The sequence below is a fragment of the Gavialis gangeticus genome, unplaced genomic scaffold (assembly GCF_001723915.1).
Source record: "Gavialis gangeticus isolate Ggan-Ray unplaced genomic scaffold, GavGan_comp1, whole genome shotgun sequence".
Taxonomy (NCBI): domain Eukaryota; kingdom Metazoa; phylum Chordata; order Crocodylia; family Gavialidae; genus Gavialis; species Gavialis gangeticus.
In genome coordinates, this window is record NW_017729019.1 from 15,455,421 (window position 1) to 15,461,012 (window position 5,592).

The following is a 5,592-nucleotide window of genomic DNA, read 5'->3' on the forward strand; positions in this document are numbered from 1 at the left end:
ACCCCCAGTGCTAAGAGGTTCCTGCAAGACGTCCTTCTCCCTCCCGTGGGGAGGAGGAGGTGGAATATGCATTGGCCACACTCAAAGCATGAAAAAATGTGGTGCCACCTTTACTGAGGATGGCTTAGCAGCTTGTTTGGCAAGCAGTCCCATCAAATCCAGTGAGCAGCTAAGCTGTAACAATAGCTTCTGTCCTGAGCGAGGAGCAGCATGAAGCTGTGTGACCCTGGGAGCAGGCATCCAGAGAACCACAATCCCCACCTGGCCCTGGGAGAAGGTGCTTCACTTCTTGTCTTTACTATGCACCAGGCTAACTGATCTGGGCAGAGTAAGTAGAAACAAGAGGTCCTCCTTCCTCTGCCCCTCTGTGCCCACCGTCTCACAGTGGGAAGTAGCCACGGCTCCCCCCCATCTCAGTCAGACCCGAGCCAGGGCAATACAGGCTATGATAATCAAAGATGATCCTGGCTGTATGCATGTGAGGCAGAACCAGGCCCTTGGAAGATGTGCAAGGAACAAACTTTTACAAGAGTGTATTGCAGAGATGAGAAGGGGAGACATTAATCATATTTAATGAGGATCCAATATAATATCCCCGTATTGGAGATAAAATGTGCAACTGTGGGTAGGGAAGCAGCGACGGACAGAAGCAATGCAGAGAGAACTGGGCACGGCACCTCCTGCAAAATTAAAGAGGATCATTTGCTTGTGATGCAGTAGTTAGAAGGTAAATGCAATCTTGGGATTCATAACCAGGGGCGTTGTGTGTAAGGGCAGGGAAGTAATCCTTTCCCTCTAGCACAAGGCTAGTTAAACTGCAGCTGGAGTCATGCAGAAGGTTTTAGGCAACGTACGGCAGAAAGGAGAGAGAGAAATAGCTAGGAGAGTAGATGGCAGCCACTAGAATGATAAAGGGTTTAGAGGGAATGACTGTGAGGAAAGAGATTAGGGAAAATTAAACTTGTACAGGCTGGAAAAAGAGGCTGTGGGGGAATATGATTTTGGCCAATGAGTACAGACAGACGCTGCAAAGAAGCAGAAAATTGTTCTCGTTATTTAACAGGGAAGAAAGAGCCTAGAAACAATGGAGGGAAAATGAGCAAGAGGCTAGAATGGCTTAAAGGGCCAGAAAGATATTGATGGTGGTGCCAAGAGGTGCCAGGGGAATGGAGCCCAAGTTGCGGCAGCTCACCACGTTCTGGCTGGGTAGATACCTACTGGTCATGGGGATGGGGCCTCCGGCAGCTGGAGAACAAGGCTGTGGGATCTCTGTGAGCAAATTGCTTTGTTCTGCTGTGCCTCAGTTTCCCCAGCATTAACCTGAGATCAGTGAGTCCTTTCCAAGGGGGTTGCTTGGCTTCGAGTGTGCGATGGCTGGGAGCTTCCGAAGATGCCATTGAGCTGCAGCAGGAGATGGGCATCTAATGCCTCGAGGATCCTTTGGTAAGTGTCATGCCAAGCTTTTCTCAACTCTGCAATTGGAAGGTGCTTATTGCTCGAAGGACATGTCCACACTCCAGTCCTACCGCATGATAGCAGCTCCGCTGGACGCACTGGAGTGAGCTTCCCATTCAGGTACCAATAACAGCAGCGCTGCATCAGCGTGGACCTCAGCTTCCTGAGTATTTGCCAAGGTTGCCAGATGGTTTTTGCAAACCCCATGGACTCCCAGGCTCCTGAAACTAGGCAACACAAAGCCATCGTGGGGATGTCTAGATGAGTGGTGGCCCTGCTTTGACTACAGTGTGGACGTACCCTTCCAGCCATGGTGTCTGGTGGCACATTTTGCCTCCTTTACCCCGCCTGCCACCATTCTTCTTCTGGCATTAAGGAAGGCAGAAGAAGATGACTTGGAGGGCACTGGTTTAGCTGGAGGGGTGGCAACCACAAAGATGGAGGGGTCTGGGAGAGAGGAGCTTTTAATGACTAAATGATTGAGTTGCCTTTTACCTGGAGTGAGCTCGTTTATCAGCCAGCATGAGCTAAATATCCTCCTAATGAATGAGAAGTGTTAATGAGCTCTGCGTGCCTTTGGGGGTGATGGCAGGAGACAGCTTGATGAAGCAGCCTGCTGGCCTGCTCTGGGAGAGCACGTGTGGTGGGACCATAAATCAGGCTTGTTCTGCTGTTCCTTCCACCTCCCTTTCTGCAGCCGGTGGCACAGAGCAGTAGATGTTATGTGGGTCTGATCAGCTTTCCCTGGGATTTCCCTACTGATTTCACTGGGGAGCGGGAGCAAGGAGGTGCACGTTCACTGAGGACTCTGCTCATAGGGCGGCCTCTTGGCATCTCCAAGGGCTGGGAGGAAATGTTGAGGGACTATTGGGTGAGGTTTAGGCTGGAGAGGAGTTTTACTGTCAGTCCAGGGTCCCTGTGTGCCAGCTGAGAGTGAGAAACAGGATGCTCGGGAGTCATGGAAGGGCTTCCCGTTGCCTTGTAGATGACCCAGAAGCTCCTTCACTTAAAAGCAGACTGGATAAGGCACAAACAAGGGCACTGCAGGTACAGACCGTCCCTGTTTTGCACAAGCAGCTCTGTTGGTAGGCTTCTTCTACCTTTTGTTTGCTATGGGTAGCCTTAGAAGGGGCACACCGCAGCTGCTCCATAGGCATCCAGTGTATCGGGACGAGTGAGATTTTCAGGAGGCTTTGACCAGCCCAAGCTGAAAGCTGGCTTGTCATCTGCCCTCTGGGAGCTTTCTGTGTTTAGAAAGCCCACAAGAGACAGGCTTGTTATGCCATAGCATTATGGCATTTCAGCCTCAGGCCCTGCCTGGGCCCAGGAATGCTCATGCCACATGAGCATGAGGGACCATTAACTCATTGGAGATGAGCATTTTCAGGCTTTGTAAAAGGTTAGGATTATGAAGGGAAAGTCTTGACTTCCTATACATTGGTGCATCCATGCCTGCTAACCCTACTTGCTTTTTGCCATGAGTCTGGGGGGGGCTGAGCACCCGTGAGTTCCTCTGAGCTCCTGCTTTGGGAACCCCAGTTTGCAGGTCCTTATTGTGAAGCACCCAGGTCTCCTGGTTTTTAGAGGGGCTTGGCAAGCACAGCTGAGAGCCCTGGATGCCGAGAGCAACTCAGGATTGCAACCAGTGATCCCTTGGCTGCTGATCCTCATCTTTGGTAGGGTGATGCATGGCTATGTGAGCTGAGGACCTCACCATGGGGCGAAAAAAAAGCCCCTGGGGGGGGTTGGGGAGGAGGTACCCTGTAGTTTGTTTTGACCCTCATCCTCCCCAGTTTCTGCTTACAAAATAGGAAAGAATTAAAACCTGTCAGCAGCTTTTAAAAACCAACCCCAAACATCTTTTATTAAATTATAGCCCTATTGATCTAGCAGCTATCCAAAAGGGGATTGATTGAGAACTTAAACAGACGCGCGCCTGGGCCAGACGTTCAATTAATGTGCATAAATGGGCAGCGGAGAAGCAGTTTTCGGAGCAAGTCAAGAACACAATCGATCCTGTTTTGTCGCCTGGGCTGAAGCTGCGTGTGCATCTCTTTTTGTTCCTTTATGCAAGGTGGGCTGGTGTGAAGGGGTGATTGAGGTCATGCCCACCCTGCTACCGGAGCCAACTTTCTGTGTCCTTTGATGGGTGGGATGGGGGGAAGATTTCTTCTGAAAGCCACTGGCCTCAGGTGACCTAATAAATTAGTGGCTCTCAACCTTTTTAGAGATGCAGGGTGCCCCCCACTGGAAAATGAAGCTCTTAGCTTTCTCTTGTTTTTTTGCCTCCTGAAAAATTAACAGAACAGTTCTTCTTTTGCAAAGGACACAGGGAGACCATGGCAGGCCAGAATATTTGTGACACTGTGGATTCCTATTTGAAATCTCCGGGTTTATCTTGTGAATCATGTAGGGGTTTGCACATGTAACGGTGCTAACATTGAGTGGCATCGTAGCACCAAACCAGCCTCCGAACGTCCCCTCGGGCTGAGGACTGGCACGTTCCCTTGAACCGTGAGCTACTTCCTATGATTTGGGTCAGGTTTCTGAAAAGCACCATTATTCTCTTGCTCCCTTCACCTCTGTCCCCACAATTATTGAGTTATTCCCGATTGCGGCCGGCTAGCAATGGTAAAAAATGGTGAGTGGGTTCTCAGGGTCCCATGTCCTTCTCTGGACTTGCACTGAGGATCCTAGGGTCACCTATTAGCTGCCTATTCCAACCTGTTAGAGTCCCTGAAAAATGGTTAATACCCAAGGCAGTTGAGCCTTCTTTCTCCCCGGCGTCTTGTTTTAAGACCACGGTGACGGGATGTTACAAAAATGGAGGCATTCGTGGCTTTTCAGGCACTTGAATGGGATGGAAAAGGATCACGTTTAGGTGCCTAATGGGTGGAGTAGAACTGGCCCCTAATTCTGGCTGTTCTCAGGCCTGAAAGGATAGCTGAATATGGGTGTGAACAGCCTCCAGATGTTTGCGTTTGGACCGGGGGTCGGTCTGGGCCTATTCTAACTGCAAAGAAGATTAATTTATTTTCCCCGGGTTGCACCAGAACATCCACGAGAGTTTCTGTTGCCATGAGACTGCTAGCCCGTCTCGTCCGGCTCAAAGGATTTGGTTCTGATCTCACTTAAATCTGTGGGGTGATATCAGCATAACATTGGCTTAAGTGGGATCACCCTGACTTAGATCAGCCCAAAGCGAGAGCGGAGGGAGGCTCATTGCATCTTCCGCAGCCAAATCCAGGCACTCGTCTCCTTGGAGTTGACTTGCCCACCTGCGGTGTCCTCCCAGCGGCCCTGCCAGCCCCTGCCAAGGGGCCAGCTGTCTCCTGAACCAGCGTCACCGATGAGTCAGAGGAGCAGACAGCTCCTGCCTTCCCTGAAGGCCCTTGTCCTGGCATTCGGGGCTCCTTCTGCGGCAGGGGCGGAGGGGTTGTGTGTTCAGGAAGGAAGCTATAATTAGCAGGTCCTCACAATCGCTGTCACCAAGGGGCTTTTCCTGCTGGAAGCACTGTGCCTGGAGATGGTTTTCATTGCTATTTTAAAGCATTTCTTCCTTGTCCCCCTTGCACTTAGCTGGGAGCTCCTCTCTGATACAGGCTGAGTGGCTATGGGAGCTGTGGGAAGCAAAAAAGGGTTGAGGGACAAGCTCATAGTCTACTCTTCTTCCCCTCTCTCTTATGTGACCAAAGGAAGGGGGGTAGCATAGGAAGGGGTTGGGGGGACAGGGGGCAGTTTTCCAGTACTTGTAAGGCTGCCAGGAAGGAGGAGAAAAACTGTTCTCTCCTGCTGCAGAAAGCAGGGCCCAAGTTAACGGCTCCGGAGCAGATTCGGCTTGAATCTCAGGAGAACGGAGCAGCAGGACCATGGGCCAAGGAGCCCAGGGAGGCTGGGGAATCTCCTTCATCAAGGCAAACCTGCGTCTCCAAAGCAGGTTGGAGTAGCGCCCGGAGGTCTCTTCTGGCCCGAGGATGGTCATTCTGGGCATTCGCCAGGGCCCTGCAGGCAGTTCACAAGGGGAAGAAGAAAGAAGGATGCTGAAGCGTGCGGGGAAGAGGCTGAGGGAAAGGGAAGGGCAGGGCCGGTTTGGAGGCACAAAGGATGAGGCTGCAAGGGAGAGAGGAGGGTAGGGGG

General features: G+C 51.4%; 1 long non-coding RNA gene across 1 annotated transcript in view; it reads left to right on the forward strand.

The window, feature by feature from the left end:
* The first annotated feature begins 24 nt into the window (after positions 1-24).
* The window catches only part of LOC109295362, a 16,581-nt gene continuing 11,013 nt past the window's right edge, over positions 25-5,592 (forward strand). Inside the window, exon 1 of the long non-coding RNA XR_002096731.1 lies at positions 25-1,443. This is a non-coding gene — a long non-coding RNA (uncharacterized LOC109295362). The remainder of the gene's footprint in view (positions 1,444-5,592) is intronic.